Source organism: Vicugna pacos, chromosome 9 (genome assembly GCF_048564905.1).
Source record: "Vicugna pacos chromosome 9, VicPac4, whole genome shotgun sequence".
NCBI classification, from domain to species: domain Eukaryota; kingdom Metazoa; phylum Chordata; class Mammalia; order Artiodactyla; family Camelidae; genus Vicugna; species Vicugna pacos.
The window spans coordinates 54,196,472-54,215,034 of NC_132995.1; the positions used below are offsets into that span (position 1 = coordinate 54,196,472).

The following is an 18,563-nucleotide window of genomic DNA, read 5'->3' on the forward strand; positions in this document are numbered from 1 at the left end:
TATTTAGGCCTTCCCAGTGGACAGAGCTAGGAAATATGTATTCATAGTGTGTGTGTTCATGTATTCACCTACAGTCACCAACATTACAATTCAAATTCAGAACTACAGGCTTAATATTGAAACTTCTGTGTCTGAAAGCAATCATTTTTTGTTTTAAGGACTCTTTCAGTAGTAGAAATACAATATCCTAGAAAGCCTCATTGCATTTCCCCATAGTATATGGACAAAAGATTAAAGATATAGCAAAGATTTTGCTAATGCCACAATGGAGGAAAGCAGTTTCTGGTTTGGTTACTGTCATTGGGTACACATAAATTACTGTGTTTTAGTGTTAGTCTCTTGGTATAGTTCTTATCCACATTGCAGTTCCACAAAAGGGGTGCACCGGCTCATTTTCAATGGCTAGGGGTGATACTTCCAATTTTATTCAGTGGGGGTTGGAAGGAATAAATTGGGAGTTTGCAATTGCAAATATTAACTACTATATATAAAGTAAGCAAATAAGTTATAGGGAACTATATTCCATATCTTATATTAAGCTATAATGAAAAAGAATTTGAAAACGAATATACCTGTTTATATGTATGACTGAAACTTTAGGCTATACACCAGAAATCAACACAACATTGTAAACTGACTATACGTGAATTATAAAAACAGAACAAAATTTGACTTACTTTTGGAATCATAAAAAAGAAAAAAAGAAATGTGGTTTCCAACTCAAATCTAAGCAAGGAAGGTGTGATCAAGTATGGTCTACCCTTGAGTATAAGATCTGCAAGTGTCTCAAATGCCCGGGGAGAGATGGGTCAGGGAACCCTGATCTCCACAGACTCTAAAACCCAAGGCCTGTTCTCTTTCTGGCTGGGCTTGGGATGAAAGGAGATTTCAGGAGTGAAGTTTTAAATTTTAGCTTAACTGCAGCTTTTCATATCCAATGAGGACGTAGGACTAAGAAATTCTGAACAAAATCGGAATAAGCCAGAAGAAATCAATGAAAATTTGGAATGAAATACGGCATCTGAAAGAAACCCAGAACTTCCAATTCAGGTCTGCAACCGTGAAGCCGAAAACTGAGACACAGGCCTCCTCGTGGCGGATCCGCGAGATCACAGCCCTCACACCGACCATTTATTCACAGGGACGGACGATGGCGCTGTTACAGGACGTGTGGTGTGTAGCAGCTCACTGTGCAGTGTTCAGAAGGCGCAGCCTCTGCCCTTTACCCCTGAAACCCAGGGTGACCCGACGAGGGGGTGGCACTGGCTGTGTCTCTTCGCCCTTAGTGGCCGGGCCGGGGCCTCCTATGTCCGCGACGGGCACAGTCGCGCGGGTGCAGCGGGGACACCCCGGGCTGGGTTCCCCCACCTGCCCGCTGCCAGGATGCAGCCACCCTGAAAAGCCCGTTTCCGGCACCCCTACTTCTCAGGAGGAGGCGGCAAAACGCGGGGGACGCGGCTTTCAGGCGGCGGTGGGAGGCAGTGGCTCGCTGGCTCGGGGAGCTCGTATACCGAGAGCGGCACAAAGGGGGAGGCGGGAGCGGGACAGCACGTCCACTCAGCGCTTACCTGAGGCGCCAGTTCGCTTTCCGGCAGCAGCGGAGTTGGGGCTGCGTGATAAAACACTGTTGGGCCGGGCCTAAAAGTAAGGTTCCACCGAGACTCGAACTCGGATCGCTGGATTCAGAGTCCAGAGTGCTCACCATTACACCATGGAACCGCAGGCCGGCCCGCCCCCTCCCCCGCTGAGCCAGGCGGCGCGCAGCCCCGCGGGCGCAGGACCCGCCTCCTGCCCGGCGCTCGCTCGCCCCGCCCCGAGCCCGCTTCCTCCGCGACGCCAGGAGGCGCCTCACTCGCCTTCCCTCGGCGCGTTCCCGTAGGTTCGACGTCGTGGCTGAGACGGCATCCACTCGGGGATGATCCACAGGCAGGGCTTTTAAATCTTCCGCCAAATCCACCTGCTCTGCCGGGATTTCTAGAGTTTTATTCCCTGAGGTAAGGCTCCCGCCAGGGAAAAACAATAAACAAAAAGTGTTCCTTTCCTCTTGTATCTCCTCCCGCCGCCTTGGGAGCTCTGAGGACCCTCAGAACAGCCTTGGGGCTTCCTGGGATTGCCCTGCCCTGGGACCCGAGGTGGAAAGGGTACAAGCCCCGCCGCTTCTATAGGAGATAGAGTCCTCTGTCTGTTGGGGGTCGTGTTGGAACCCCAGAGGCCCCTACGCGGAGCCCCGCCAGAAGCTCGCCGCTCCCGCCCTGAGGTGGGGGGGGGGGGCGCGTCGGGGGGAGCAGGTGACAGTGTTTCTTCTGGGCTGTTTCCTCCCTCGCTTTTCTCCTCTTCAGTTTTCCAGGTCACCCCTCCTCGGCCTCCCGCGTCCCCAAGACTGAAGGCGCCGCTCGATCCCGGGTGGGGAGCTCCGTGCGGTTCCCGGGGACCCCTAGAAGTTTCTGTGCTCGGGACGTTTAAGGGCTTGAGCTGCCAGTTTGAGTTTCCAAGAGCGGCCTGTTTGGATAGCCTTTCACAGCCTCCCTTTCCGCGGAGGGTGCGGCGGGCCGGGTGAGCGCAGGGAAGGTGGCTCTTAAGGGACTTCAGCCCGAGAGGCGGGGTCGTCACGTGAGGGGGCTCCGGGGCAGCGGGGAGCAGGCGGCCACGGCCCTGGGCCCCGCGATGTGGCGTCAAGTGCCGCTCGCTTGTGTCGGGGCCCCAACATGCCCCAGTCAAGACCCGGGTGTCCATCGCAGGTGGGTCTGAATGAGCTTTCAGCCGACGAGGGAGTGTTTGGGGAGCAGGTTCCCTCCACGTGGCAACAGCATAAGGTGTTATAATCCTGCTCTGAGCGCAGCAGGAGCCCATGACTGCTAATTGGAAGACCTGTGCTTCCAGCCCAGCACGGAACGTTCTAGTCTTAACTTCCAGTCATTTTCCTGTTTCTGGGTCTCCCAATTTACCAAGCCTCCCTCCTGAGCTGCTTTTATGCTTCAGGCAGCGACCTCCTCCTGTGGCTCTCGGTTCTTGTCCTCAGTAGCTTTGCTCTGTGGTGGCAGGTTCGGTGGCTGTGGAAGCTCAGTCCTCCTGGGTATTGAGGGAGTTCCGCCCAGCGCGACGGATTCTCCAAGTCTCAGCAGATACCGCTGGTCTCTCTTCACCATCTGGAGCCCCAACCACACCTTGACCTACCTGATGGGACCTGTGGATTCCACAGGACCTGCCATGCTGATGGAGGCTGAAGGAAGGGCATGGAAATCACCAACATACCAGATTCCAGGTTGGTGCACCTCAACCCTCAGTATTAACCAGCAATTACAGAATGCCACCAACACTTTGATTTGAGCTTGAGTCTTTCAATTTTTTTTTTTTAATGAAGGATGTTACTTTTTAGAACAATTTTAGATTACAGATAAATTGAGCAGAAAGTACAGAGTCCTCTCTCGTGCTCTTCTCCCTCACACAATTTCTTCTATTGTTAAGTATCTTGCATCAGTCTGGTACAAGGGCAGGTGGATAGCATGATCACCAAGCTGGTTTTCCAAAGCTAGGCTTATCCATTGCAATGTGGATGTGCTGAACCCTGCGATTTCCCCAAATGTGGGAGACTCACATACCCAATTTGTGGTAGTAGGGGACTGTGTTTGAGTTCTCCCCTGAGAATTAATGGTTAAAAACATAGACTGTTTGAACATATTGTGTAGTTTCAGAAGACTCGGGGCGGGGGGCATTTACTAGACCAATTTTCCCGGAGGGTAGATTTTCCTGCTTCCGTTGCAAGTTGCTGTAGGGGAGAAAATGCTGTATTCCTTTCAGGTGCCAGACTGTGAATTGACAACCATCAAGGTTTGTGAGAATTAGGGTGCTAGGACACCAAGAACACTTTATTTCAGGGCAGTCAGTTCCACTCCCCATGTTTTGCTGGAAGAAGAGTGGACCAGCTTACTTCTTTACTACAGAAACACTACCAGAGATCCTGAACTCAGGGAGACCTATGTGGTCAGATGACTGCCTCTCCCAGCCAGGGCAGGACAGGTGTTTCTGATAGCCTACCTGGCTTTCCCTAATTTCTTTTCTCTTTTATAATGTCCATGGCAATAGCCCCAACTCACAAAGAGTAGTATCCAGCACTGTGTCCCCTGCATGGTGAGACACGGGAACATTTTCTACCAATGAGAGGAGAAAGAGCTTGTGAGTGGTATTTTCTGGGTTCTCTTTGGAACAACACAGTGAAGTTCCTGAGAGAGACTCTGGGAATCTTTGCCCCCCATCAGTGCCTGGGTTGTAGCGCATGGATTTGAAAGATGCACTTTTTCTCCCTGGCTCCCTTGGTAACATAACTCAGCCTAGGACCAATGTTTCCTAAGAGATACCCCATGAAAGCCAGGGCTTTCCATTGGGCAGCTTTGTAGTTATGTCCATCTTTATTTTGAAGGACCTTTTGGAGAATAGAAATACTCAAGGCTGACTTGCTTTTAAAGAGGCAGATCTAGTCACGAAGGACTGGGTTTTCATTACATAGCTCAAAGGAACATCCCCTCAGCCTTTGGGCAAGGAGTTATCTGGCTTCTGCACTCCCCAACATAGAGTTAAGCAAAAAGTCTTTGGAAGAGCTACATTGCTTTTAAAATACAAGGTTTGTTTGTTTGTTTGTTTGTTTACTTTTTTATTGAAGCATAGTTGATGTACAGTATTATAAAAGTTACATGTACAATACAATGATTCACAATTTAAATCTTATTCCTCATTTTTAGTTATAAAATGTTGGGTATATTCCCTGTGTTATACAATATGCCCTTTTAGCTTATTTTACACATAATAGTTTGTACTTCTTAATCCCCTACCCCGTCTTGCCCTCCTCCCTTCCCTCTCCTTAGTGGTAACCACTGGTTTATTGTCTATATCTATGAGTCTGTTTCTTTTTTGTTATATTCAGTGTTTTGTTGTATTTTTTAGATTCCACCTATAGGTGATAGCACACAGTATTTAGTTTTCTCTGTCTGACTTATTTTACTTTGCAAAATACCCTCCAAATCCAAGTCCATCCATGTTGTCGCAAATTGCAAATTTTCATTCTTTCTTATAGGTGAGTAGTATTCCAGTGTGTGTGTGTGTGTGTGTGTGTGTATATATATATATATATATATATATATATATACACCACATCTTCTTCATCCATTCATCTCTTGATGGACACTTAGGTTGCATCCATATCTTGGCAATTGTAAATAACACTACTATGAACACTGAGGTACATGTATCATTTTGAGTTAGTAGTATCGGGTTTTTGTGTATACCCAGGAGTAGAATTGATGGGTCTTACGGTAATTGTATTTTCAGGTTTTTGAGAAATCTCCATATTGTTTTCCACAGTGGCTGTACCAATTTATATTCTCCCCACCAGCGTACAAAGGTTTCCTTTTCTCCACATCCTCACCAATATTTGTTGTTCGTGTTCTTTTTGAGGATTCCATTTTGACAGTTGTGAGATGATATCTCATTGTGGTTTGGAATTGGATTTCCCTGATGATTAGTGGTGTGAACATCTTTTCACGTGACTGTTGGCCTTCTGCATGTCCTGTTTGGAAAAATGTCTATTCAGGTCTTTGCTCATTTTTTTCTATTAGGTTGTTTGGTTTTTTTGTATAACCTGTTTATATATTTTGGATATTAACCTCTTACCAGTCAAGTTTTAAGGGTTTCCCTTAAAATACAGTTCACAGTTTCACCCGGGTTGTGGCTGGGTTATTTATTCTCTGAAGGTCTCTTTTCAGAATCTTGCTAGACATTTTCCAAGTTTGATTTTTAAAGAAGGGTGCCATGTGAATGCAGAGTAATAGAAAGTGAGTTTCTTCTCCTGCCTGAAATAATAAAGCAAAACAACAACAACAAACTGCACAAAATATAGGAAGCAAAGCTTTTCAAGAGACTAGGCATGAGGCAATAAAGGTTAGTGAGTGATCCCTGAGAAATTAAGAACAAATGAGTGAACCCTACAATGGCTCCAGTTTGCCACCTGGAGACAGATTCCAACCAGGGCAGGGAAACGGAAACTGGAAAGTAGCCTGGTGGACCTCACTGAGTTGAGGACACTGAGTCATTGCTCCTTATCCTTGTCTCCCCTTCTACCAGGTTGGGCCCTTTGGTTCCTGCTGTTCTCATTCTGTCTACAGTTACCCAGGCTGAGCTGGGAACAGTCATCTTTAAACTCTCTTCCATAAGGAATATGTACCCTCACTCTGTATCCCAGTGGAATTAGCCAATGTTTCAGCCATAGTGGCTCCAGAAATGCATTTATGGAGCTGAACTAACTTAGAATCCAAGTTATCTAGATGAGCAGAGATGTTATGTTTTATAGAATGTGATAGGATAGAGGAGTAAAACTAGGCATGTTAGGTTACTGTTTTTAAGAGAACAAAGAACATACCAACCACTTGACTGTCAGAAAGCCAGGGTTTTACTGCCAGACCCCACCACATTCTCACTGCAAACTTGGAGGTTGCTTTAATCATTTTTTACTTTAGTTCTTGTACCTAAAATTCTGGGGTAAAATACCAAGTTGTATAATTCTTGAAATACGACCAATATTTAAATTATTTTTGAGGTGGGGAGAGAATTTGAATTCTGGAAGGCATTTACCTTTTCAGAAGGAAGACATATCCCTGATCATTATGACAAGGATGAAACTATAAAACTTACATAAGTTGGCTCTTTATTTCTCCTTCCGGCCAGGACATAGACAGTAGTGACAGGTGTCAGCAATATTGAGTATTCTGCGCCAACATGGAACCCAGGTGTTAGGTGTATCCTGAGAGGCTGAAATCTGGCTGAGAACCAGGGTGGTTGGGCCAGGAGATGTCACCAGCTGCTGGCAAAAAGAGAAGCGGGGATCAGGGCAAACACTGAGGTAATCCCTAGGCAGCATTGGCCACTTCCTCTAATGAACCCACCACCCTTACACTTCTTGTGATGTCCTGGTTTCTGGGCTCAGAGCTCCAGGAAAGGTTGAATAGAATTTTATCTGTCTTTGTGAAGTGAATGACACTATTTCAGGTGCCGGAGAAATGTCTCTTTTACCCTTAAAAAACTATTCTTTCTACCAAACCCTTCAGTAACTAATATGAACCTTAGGAGTTCAGGCAGGATTTTTCCACAACTGATTGAAAGAGAGAGATTGAGGATAAGAATCAGAGAGAAGGTTGTTGAGAGAGATTGTTCAGGACAAACACAGCTTTAAAAGACCTAGGATCAGTGAAAAAAGAGTATCATTATTGGGCTCGAACCACCAGCTGTTCAAGTAACAGATGAATGAGCTTAAGGATTACCCAGGGAAAAAGAGTCATCTTCTAACCCACCCATGGTTTGCGAGCCTGAAACGTGGGAGGTTTCCCAGATATGTGTGTCTCTATAACTCTGCTGGGATTGGCTAGGCTGGTGATTCCACAAGGGTAACAATGGCCACAACCTTTAAGTGTTCCACTGAGCATTCATGACTAAGTGAAGGAAGGAGTGAGCAGATTACTTTTCCAAGTTGGGGCCCCACCTCCATCACAACCCCCATACAAACTGTGGGACGATATTGCTGAGGGAGGAAGCTGTGGAAAGTACATTGTGATAGAAAAAGATAGTTGTCCAAATTCTTTTGAAGCTGAGGTGACTGAAACCTAATCAAAGTTAAGGAAGTTGCCTAAAGTCATATTGCATGAATTTTTTGAAGTGCTATTAAAAACAGCCTTAACCCCACATGCCATATATTAAGCAATTAAGTACCAAAGAAGTTATTAAAAGCCTCCAAACTCCTAGCTAGATCTTGCTCAGTGGGGAAAAGATAGTTTCCAGAGTGATGATTTATTTTTTAGTTACCTGCACAAAGGAAATCATTTTTGCAGTAGGACTCAAAGTAGCATATTTTCTGTGTTAAACTGTTAATATGAATAGAAAAATCAGAACTTTTTGAGAAAAAAAGTCTGAGGTGATTTATTGGGTACAAAGAGTGCTGCTCAACTCCACTGGTCCACAGAGAAACAGGAGTCTCTTCATGCACTTAAATAAGATGTACATATGTCTCTGCCTCTAAGATCATGTAATAATGCAGAGACCTTCCATTTGTAGGTTCAAGTGACTGAAGTTTGATGACAGTGACCCCAGGGTATCAGGGAAATATGGCTTTGGGCTTTCGGAGTTGCCAATGGGTACCTGCAAAAGAACAATCAATGATTTGGGAAGGCACTTTAGCAAAATATTTGGTTACAAAGGCCATGAAGTATTTAATTCATGATCTGTCAATAACTTTGTACATTGATTAGCCTGGTTTGACTTTGGCCAACAGTGACTTTTTCAAAAGTTAAAACAGTGATTTTTTTAAAAAACGATCAGTGAATTGCATAGGACCACATCTACCTGAAATGGAGATAACATGAAAAACATAAAAATCATATCTCTTGCCCGCTATTGAGGTTTACTCACATTTTCAAGTATAGACTTAATTGTGAAGGATAAGCAAAGACACAAAGAATCTGAGATCACCAGCACTAGTTAATTGCAAGAACCTTCTTCCCACACTGGGAAATGCTCTGGCCCAAATTGAGCATATATGGTCTCTGCGTGATGTATGAGGTCATCACTTACACAAAATGGAGCTTCTGTGGGTCACCTCCTAGACTGATCCTTACTTAATTGATGTGACAGTCTCCAGGAAACAAGGCCACTTAAGTGCACACATTCTCGGTTTGACCCCTTAAATAGTCCAACACAGACCAGATACATCCTACTGACATTCCATATGGAAGGACTCTCCCAATAGTAACTACCATTAGTGTATTTGCCAGGAGGTTCTTCACCAGATGTTTACAGGGCAAACTGACTGGGATACTTTTCTTACCCTCCACACCATCCCCCACTGAAGGGAAATAATAGCAACTAGAAGGAACAGTTTCTCTTCTGTCCCCATATTGTCTAGGTGGAGATTTTAGGCATAGCTTGTAAATCAGCAGGAATTCAATTTTCTTTCTCTGAGAAAAGGTACAATGGTTTCTCTCCGCATTGCCCGTTGGTTGGTGCCAGATTTCAGGAGGATAGCTAAGCATGTTATTCTTAGTACTGCATGATCCCAGTGCTCTCTGGCATCACTACCACTTATGACTGTGCCTTCTTTAGACTCTGCTTTCCTCCCATGTCCATTTATATCCTGGTTGACTTACATCCTTCCTCCAGGGATGGAGCCAGCTCAGAAGTACTGCTTAACCTAGAGGTGGGACCAGCAGAAGCTTACACATGATTATCATGAAGCTGCGTTCAGAGTTAGCTACAATTTGGCTACATGCTGGTATCAACCAGCCTACAGGACCATTAGGAATATGCACTTCCAAATGTAATGGTACGGATTTTGTCTGTCTTGTATTGTTATCAGCCTCCTCGGTACAAACATGTTTAGACTTCAGCATGGCATGTAGGGACAGAAAAAATGAAAGGAAAAGTGTGTGAAATGTGAAAGATATTAAGTTAGTTATGTTATGTTATACTGAGTTGTAGAATTGCATTTTCCCTTAAGCACCCTCCCCCTCCCAAAAATTACCTGCAGAACATAGGAAATTTTTGGGTGGAGTCTACAATTCAGTTGCCAGCAAATTCTTTCTGAGGACACAATAACTTAAACTGTTAACTTATACTTTCCACTTTTGTTCCCATTACCTGTGTTGAAAAGCAGACGTTTCAATCAGCCATCCACATTTTCAGTGAGACCACTGCAGTCATCATAAGTAATGTGGTGTATATACATAATATTATGTTTCTTTATGTAGTTAGGTGCTCAGCGTGTCAGCTGTTGTCTGCTAGTGTACCTTTAGCACACACAGGAAACCCAGAGATCTTCAAAGTGTAGAGTCTCCAGGTCGAGCTCAAGAAATGTAAGGCCACACATAGAATTCTGACAGAGCCCAGAATGGCTCTTGATCTGGCAGGACCCTAGGCAGTTCCCCTGTGCTTTCCTTAGGGGGAGTACCTCCAGATTCCCCAACCACACACCTTAGAATGGACAAGGTGAAACACACACACTACTTTCACACTGGCAAAAACTTCTAGAGAACTGTGCTCCGACCCCTCCAGGCACATACTCAGTGTGTTCCTGCTGGGTGCAAGTTCTCCTTTCCATCCACCCAGTAGGAGACCCTGTAGAAGCCCAACCCAGAACACCTGGTTCCCTTTTCTCCTTTCTGTGTAAGCCTCTCCAGCCTTTGCTATGGTTTTGCAACCAAGGCCTCCTCTGAGTAGGACTCATTTGGCTCCTGGAGCTACTTTGTTCCCAGTCCCAGAGAGTATGACCACTAGAAGCCAGTTATTTCACCCTTTCCAAGGCACTTAGGCACTTGATAACAGGTGCACAAATGCGAACTCTCAGTGTTCTGGCCTGGAGGAGATTAACCCTTAAAGGTAACTTACCCGAAGTTCTCCTGCAGCTATCAGGACAAAGCACCCCAGGAGACTTTGCTTGAAATCACAACACACACAGCAGTTAACTCAAAGTGGATCGCAGATCTAAATGTAAGACCTGAAGTAAAACTTCAAGAGGATACATAAGGAAAACAATCATTGTACATTTGAGTTGCCCAAAGTTTTCTAAGACACTACAACAAAACGACAATACAGACATCAAAAGACACCACTAAGAAAGTGAAAACACAAACCACAGACTAGGAGAAAATATTTGCAGATCAAATATGCAATGAAGGAATGTGATTCTTAATACCTAGAGAACTATTTCAACTCAATAGAAAGATGCAACCCAGTTTTTCAAACCAGCCAAAGACTTGAGTAGACGTTTTCCCAAAGAAGACAGATACGCTTACAGCATATAAAAAGGTGCTTAGTGCCATTGGCCAGTAGGGAAATACACATTAAAACAACACTTTACACCAACTGCTGTGACTATGTTCAAATAGGATAGACAATACCAAGTGTTTGTGAGAATGCAGAGAAACTGAACCCTCAGATATTGCTGGTGGGAATGTAAAATGATACAGCCACTTCGCAGACCACTTTGACAGTTTCTTAAGAGTTAAACACAAGCTCACCATAAACCCAGCAATTCCACTCCTATAAATGTATTCAAGAGAAATGAAAACAGAGGCCCACACAAGATTGTTCAGCAACATGAGTAGCAGTATTTTCATCCTAGCAAAAAACTGGAAACAACTCAGAAGCACATCAACTGGTGAATGTAGTTACACAAAATGGGGAATATCTGTACAATGGAATTCTACTCAGTAATAAAAAAGAAAGAAGTCCAATTCAAACTAGAGCATGAATGAACCTGAGAAACACTGCTGAGTGAAAGAAGCTAGTTACAAAGCATTACATACTGACTTACACGAAATGTCCAGGAATGACAAAGTTGTGGAGGCAGAAAGCAGATTAATAGTGCTTGGGGCTAGACGAGAGAGCAGGGATCATCTGCAGCGGGGCTGGAGGGGAGATTGAAAGTAGTGTTCTGAAACAAGGTTATGGGATAGTGGAGGTGAGGGGATTGGGGAAAGAAGGTGACAATCCCAGATGAAAGGGTGGAGGCAGCCTGTGATTTGGCGGTGAACGCTGAGCTTTGGGGTGCCTCAACCTAATGTCTGAAAGTGGTGCCTTAGAGCCTGTTCCGATGTCACAGCTTGTGTAAGGGATCACCCCACAACCATGTGCCTGTGCCTTCAGCCTCTGGACTCTACAAGGCAGAGCACCTAGTCAGGGTAGCCCTCCAGGTGGCACAGAAAGACCAGGGGCACCAGGTAAAAGCCAAAGGGAATAAGCAAGCTAGGATCACCTTGGTGGAGATCCTGGGAGAGTTGAGAGAGAGAGGTGTGAGGGAGCAACTGAGGGGACAGAGGCACAAAAGCAGCAGGGAGATCTTGCCTCTGGAGGAATTCCATGGCCCATGGCAGGCAATCACCTGGAATTATACCACTGCACTTCAAGGTTTGCATCAGCCCCACCCCATTCCTGACCTCTTAGGCAGCTCCTCTCCTCCAACTCACGCCCTGCTCCTGGGTCCTCATCTCCCCTCCCACCCTCCCAGAGAACCTGCCCGATTGCCACCCACTTAAGGAGCCCACCCATTGATGGTGAAATGGAGATGGATTTTGCCAACCTCCTTGAGTTCTTACTTTTAGTCCTGGGTGATCAAGAAAGGAATTCTATATTAAAGTAATGTAGAAGTTGTAAAACAATGTATCCAAATATACAACTTATATTGCGGATAAAGGGTGTCACCTTCCATATCAGGAAACAAAGGATGTTGTGACCAACTAGCCAGTAGCTTCTGCAGCTACCCCTAAAGGTGCACCCTGAGGGGATTCAGGAGGGAGGAAAACAGGAGACTGGCCCTAGATAGTTAAGGTGCACATCAAAGGAATAGTTTCATTCGGCCCAGAATCTCCTAACTTCCCCTATATAGAAGAGCACTAAATTCATTAACCTGAGATGTCTTGTTTTTCTTCAGTTAACAGTAATCTTTTGATGTTCAGCTACCTGGTTTTTTGTTTTGCTTTGTTTTGGTTTCTTTTTTTCATTCCCCCCACTCACCTACCCCCCAGACACTCCTATGTATCCTGGCTCCTCCCTTAAGCCTCACTAATGTCCCAAATAAAACGTAAGCTTTGCCCAGGTGACACTACTGGCCCTGGACACTAGACACCACCAATGGCTCCATGACTTCTGCTACACCTGGTTGATGTTAAACTAAGAATCTTGAGGGAGGGGACATTCTGCTCTTGCAAGGGACAGAAAGAATTGCCCCAGGGCCTACTCCTTGAGTCTCTCAACTCATGTCAAAAGCTGGAGTAGTTCTTTGTGATGCGGAGGGGCTAGATCTTGGTAAGATACCCACATCTTAGTCCCTAGGAAAACTAAGAAAGCAAGGACGTGATCCTTCGAGTTTCAGAATGTGAGAAGTTCCTCATCCATGGAAAGGGGGTTCGGATACTAGATGGCCTAGATATGACCAAAGAGCCTTCTATGCCTGACACCCTGCAGCCAGCCTTGTGCAGAACATTATAAACTAGGTACTGAAACCCCTGCAACCGCATCCTAAACATAACACCTGTGCACAACCCAACCTCCGAGGGTACTAGACATTCATCCCTGAGCACAGGGTGAAGATTTCAACTCTTTTTATGAGGATGGTTGGTACATCATTCAGTATTATTTACATTATCTACACTGAGAATTGAAATGTTTGAAAGTTCACATTTCTGGGACTAGAGTAGTCGTTTTAAAGCCATGATGACAAATAGCCACCAGAACTGGTTTTCAATTCTCTCTGTCCCTCAGTGTTCACTCTACGAGTTTCCAATTGCTAGTGTAACACATTACCATGAACTTTGTGGCTTAAAACAACACACATTGGTAGCTTATGGTTCTGGGGATCAGAAGGCTGAGATGCATCTTGCTGGGTTAAATTCAGTGTGACAATAGGGTCACACTGGAGACTTGGAGGGGAGTCTGTTTCTTTGCCTTTTCCAGCACATGCAGTGTGCCCAAGTTCTTGTCTCATAGCACCTTCCATCTTCAAAGCCAGTCATGGCTGATTGAGTAATTCTCACATCACATTATTGTGACACTGACTCTCCTTCCTCCCTCTTTCTCTGATACGCCTGGACCCCTGTGATTCCATTGGACTGTCCAGGAAAATCTCTCCATCTCAAGATCCTTAATTTAATCACACTTGCAGTGTCTTTTGCCATGTCAAGTAACATATTCACAAATTCCAGGGATTCGGATGTGGACACATTAAGGACGAGTTATTCTTCTGACACAGGCACTCTCTTCCGTGAACGCATTTCTGCAAGCTTGTCAGTGAGTGGGAGCCCTTCTCTTCCGAAAGCCAGCCAGGTGAAAGCCACCCAGCCCGCTGCTTTGAGTGCCAGCCAGCCAACAGCTGTGCCCATGTCGAGGCATTTGCATCAGGGAAGAGAGAAGGAGACAGTCTGCTGGGAGAGGAATCTGAGGACCCAGTCAGTCCCTGGGAAGTTCCCAGGGGCCAGAGCTGAGAGCTGCAGACACCTTCACAAGGGGAGGAGGTTGGGTAGGGTGTTATGAACTGAATGTATGCATCCCCCCAAAAATGCATATCTTGAACCCTAATCCCCAGTGGGCTGTATTTGCAGAAGGGACCATTAAGGAAGTAATTAAGATTAAATAAAGTCATTGACTTGCGCCCTGATCTGATAGGATTAGTGTCCTTACAAGGAAAAGTACCAGGAAGCTTGGGCTCCTACCCTGTTCCAGCATAAGCTTCAGGAAAAGACCATGTGAGGACACAGGGAGGCATGGGCTGTCTGCAAGCCAGGAAGGGAGCTCTCACCAGAAGCTGAATTGGCAGGACAGTTCAGTCTTGATCTTGGACCTCCAGCCTCCAGAATGTGTGAAAACAGATCGCTGGTTAAGCCACCCAGTCTATGGTATTTTTTTTATGGCAGCCCAAGCTGACTAATACAGGATGTTACCTGGCCATTGGCCCAAGCAGCTTCTCCTTTCTGGGCCTGTCCGTTGTTCATTTCTTGTAATTAGCACTTAAAACCTGCTTTGCCCTCGTTAAGGCTGATTTGTGACTTTAGAATGAGGATTTAACCACCTGACGTAGGATTTCATAGTATAATTTATTCCATGTAACAATGACTTGAACCAAGGATCTTTCCCAGAGTTTGTTTTGAACAAGTTCGACATCTTCACAGATATCATCCTAGCATGACTTAGGACAGCTGGATTCATATTCTGTACGATGACCCTGTGACCCCACATGGCCTGCATTTCTTCTTCTCCTGGGAGGCTTCTGTGATTTGGAGTCTCCAGAACCACAAGATGTGGGTTTGTCTGCTGGTGAGGAATCTGTGTGTAAGTCTGTGGAGACCCAGAGAAAAAGGGAAGATTCCCCAGAATCAGGGCATCAGTGGGTGTGGGGTTGGGGGATGAGAGTTTGTTCTTGTGGGAATAGAGGAGGCTGGAGGATGACAGAGGAGGCTGGGGTATGTGTGTGTGTCCGGCATGAGGTCAAGGGAGGTTTAGAGTAGGGCAGCTTCCATTCTGCAAGCAGAGTCTATTTTTATTGAAGTATAGTCAGTTTACAATGTGTCAATTTCTAGTGTAAAGTATAATGCTTCAGTCATGCATGAACATACATATATTCATTTTGATACTCTTTTTCACCATAGGTTACTGCAAGATATTGAATATAGTTCCCTGTGAGATACAGTATGAACTTGTTTATCTATTTTATATATGTTAGTTAGTATCTGCAAATCTCAAACTCCCAGTGTGTCCGTTCCCACCCCCTTCTCCACCTGGTGACCATAAGTTTATTTTCTGTCTGTGAGTGTGTCTGTTTTGTAAATAAGTTCTTTTTTTTCCTTTAGATTCCACATGTAAGTGATATTATATGGTATTTTTCTTTCTCTTTCTGGCTTACTTCATTTAGAATGACAATCTCCAAGTCCATCCATGTTGCTGCAAGTGACAGCAAAATAAAATAATTACTCTTCTTTATGGCTGAGTAGTATTCCGTTGTATAAATATACCAGGACTTCTTTATCCAGTCATCTGTCAATGGACATTTAGATTGCTTCCATGTCTTGGCTATTGTAAATATTGCTGCTATAAACACTGGAGTGCGTGTACCTTTTTGTTTGTTTTTTGTTTTGTTTTCTTTTTTTGTGGGGGAGGTAATTAGGTTTATCTGTTTGTTTATTCTTAGAAGAGGTACTGGGGATTGAACGCTAGAACTCGTCCATGTTAAGCATGCATGCTGCCACTGAGCTATACCCTCCCGCGTCATGTATCTTTTTGAATTAAGTTTCCCTCTGGATATATGCCCAGGAGTGGGATTGCTGGATCATATGGTAAATCTGTTTTTAGTCTTTTGACGAATCTCCATACTGTTTTCCACAATGGCTGCACCAAACTACATTCCCATCAGCAGTGTAGGAGGGTTCCCTTTTCTCCGTAGCCTCTGCAGCATTTACTGTGGACTTTTGAATGATGGGCATTCTGACTGGTGTGAGGTGATACCTCATTGTAGTTTTGATTTGCATTTCTCTGATAGCGAGTGATATTGAGCATTTTTTCATGTGCCTATTGGCCATTTGTATGTCTTCACTGGAGAATTGCTTGTTTAGATCTTCTGCCCATTTCTGGATTGGGTTGTTTGTATTTTATTATTAAGTTGTATGAGCTGTTTATATATTCTAGAAATTAAGCCTTTGTCAGTCTCACCTTTTGCAAATATTTTCTCCCATTCTGTAGGTTGTTGTTTTTGTTTTCACTATGGTTTCCATTGCTGTGCAAAAGCTTGTATATTTAATGAAGTCCCATTTGTTAATTTTTGCTCTTATTTCTATTGCCTGGGTAGACTTCCCTAGGAGAACATTGCTAAGATTTATATCAGATAATGTTTTGCCTATGTTTTCTTCTCGGAGATTAATCGTGTCTAGTCTTACATTTAAGCCTTTAAGTCATTTTGCATTTATTTTTGTGTTTGGAGTGAGGGAGTGTTCTACCTTAATTGACTTACATGCTGCTGCCCAGTTTTCCCAACATCACTTGCTGAAGAGACTGTCTTTTCTCCATTATATAGTCTTGCCTCCTTAGTCAAAGATTAATTGACCATAGGTTTGTAGATTTATTTCTGGGCTCTGTATTCTGTCCCATGGATCCATATGTCTGTTTTTATGCCACTACCACGCTGTTTTGCTTACTGTATCTCTGTAGTATTGTCTGCAGTCTGGGGGGGTTGGTTATTCCTCCGGCTTCATTCTTTTTCTTCAGTATTGCTTTGGCAATTGAATTGCCTATTTCTGATTGGTTCATCTTTATAGTTTGTAGTTCCTTGTTACAGTGACCTACATTTCTATTGACCATTCTTCTTAATTCAGTTAGCATTTGTATTATCTGCTCTTTGAACCTGAGGTCTAGTAGACTGGTGAGCTAAGTTTCATTCTTTGCTCTTTCAGCAGATTTCTTTTTTCTTAATTGCTAGTAGTTCCTCTGTCTTTTCATTTTATTTGTCTCTGTATGGATTCAGGAGAAACAGTTATCTACTGTGGTCTTGAAGGGGTGTTCTTATGAGTGAGTGTCCCTGTGTAGACTGTGTGTATGCAGTATTTCTGGTTTGAGGGCTGGTTTCAGTATGGATGCCAGCCACTCCTTTCTGAGGGTTTGTGCGCCATTATCCCCTTACAGGGGGGTGTGGTTGATGTGGTATCTAGAGCCTGGGCTGGATGTGAGGTGGGGCTTCCTCTCTGCTCTGTGTCACTGCCCTGTCAGGGGTGGGGTCCACTCCCAGTTGGAGTAAAAGCCTTGAGGGTTGGGTTCGATCAGACTCTGTTGCCCTTGAGTGCATGCCTTGCCCCAGAGGAGGTGATGGCTGAAGCAGGTGCCGCCTGCGTGGTCACAGAGGCTGTGTATGCTGCCTGTGTAGGCTTTCACAGTTCCGCTCAAAAGCAGCCCAAGGCTGCGTCCTTTTCTCTGTTTATTTGGCCCAGATCTAGTGTAAGGCTGTGGTGTGGAAGGGGTTGGGCTGTTGTAGCTGCAGGAATTGAGGTGGCTGTGCTGCCACTTGAGATCTGGGCTGCTTCTGTTGCAAACTTCTTTGAGGACCTGTCTGCCCCAGATCTAGCCCTAAGCTGCTGTGTGGGGTGGGTAGAGTAGGGTGCTCTTGCTGGGAGACCTGCTGAGTATGCCTAAGAGCATTGACAATGGGCATCACTGCCCCACTCAGACCACACCCCAGGCCCTCTGGGCTGTCTTGCATAGCTAGACGACTTCTCTCCCAGGGCCTGTCTGTCAGCCCTTAGGCACTCTGGTCCTGTGTACCGCCTTGTGCGCAAGCTGAGAGTGTCCACTGTGAATACTACCACCGCCCCGTGTATGCATGGACTGTGGCCTCCAAGACCCTGCCCAGATCACACCCCAGGTGCCCTAGTCTGTTTCTGTGCAGCTAGACCGAGTCTTTGCCAAGATCCTGTGGCAGGCTGTGGTATGGGGTGAGTGGGGCTGGAGTGGTCACCCCCCTCTGACTGGGAAGTGAAGCAAGGTGGCTGCTGCCAGTGCAAGGCTCTCTCACTCTGACTATTTGTAAGCCAGCGCATGTGCACCCTTGGTAAGTAAGTAGAGCCTAGGCTTCTCCAGCCCTTCTAGCATCTGTCTCAGTGAATTTCCCAGGAGGCATGGGGGCCTGTCTCCTCCACGTAGGACCCCAGGACTGGGATGCTCAGATGATGGCTCAACCTGCTGACTCCCCAGGGTGAGGGTCCACCTGCATAGACCTTCTCCTCCTTACAGATCCCTCCCAGGGACACAGGTCCTGACCTGATGCCTTCTGCCCCCATCCTACCTGGTTACGTGGAGATCTTTCGCGCAGCCTTGGTTATATAGGAGATCTTTTGCTATTCTGCAGTTTTATGTGAGAATTGTTCCACATATAGTCATATTCTTGTGTGTTTGTGTGGTGAGGTGAGCTTCATTTCCTCTTACTTTGCCATCTTGATCCTGCCTCAGACTCTGAGCTTCCTAATGCCAGTCTGTCTTTCCTATTCTTACATACTCAG

General features: G+C 45.2%; 2 long non-coding RNA genes and 2 other non-coding genes across 4 annotated transcripts in view; 3 read left to right on the forward strand and 1 right to left on the reverse strand.

Moving 5' to 3' along the window:
* Nucleotides 1-1,647: 1,647 nt before the first annotated feature.
* Nucleotides 1,648-1,719, reverse strand: TRNAQ-CUG (transfer RNA glutamine (anticodon CUG)). Its single transcript has one exon. It is a non-coding gene; the product is annotated as a tRNA-Gln (tRNA).
* Nucleotides 1,720-1,838: 119 nt separating this feature from the next.
* The window catches only part of LOC140698220 (uncharacterized), a 40,108-nt gene continuing 23,383 nt past the window's right edge, over nucleotides 1,839-18,563 (forward strand). Inside the window, exons 1-2 of the long non-coding RNA XR_012075850.1 lie at nucleotides 1,839-1,994; nucleotides 3,042-3,262. This is a non-coding gene — a long non-coding RNA (uncharacterized lncRNA). The remainder of the gene's footprint in view (nucleotides 1,995-3,041; nucleotides 3,263-18,563) is intronic.
* Nucleotides 3,483-3,641, forward strand: LOC140698575 (U1 spliceosomal RNA). The gene has a single exon (XR_012076380.1). It is a non-coding gene; the product is annotated as a U1 spliceosomal RNA (small nuclear RNA).
* On the forward strand, nucleotides 12,791-15,504 carry LOC140698225 (uncharacterized). The gene is made up of 2 exons (XR_012075857.1): nucleotides 12,791-12,837; nucleotides 13,781-15,504. It is a non-coding gene; the product is annotated as an uncharacterized lncRNA (long non-coding RNA).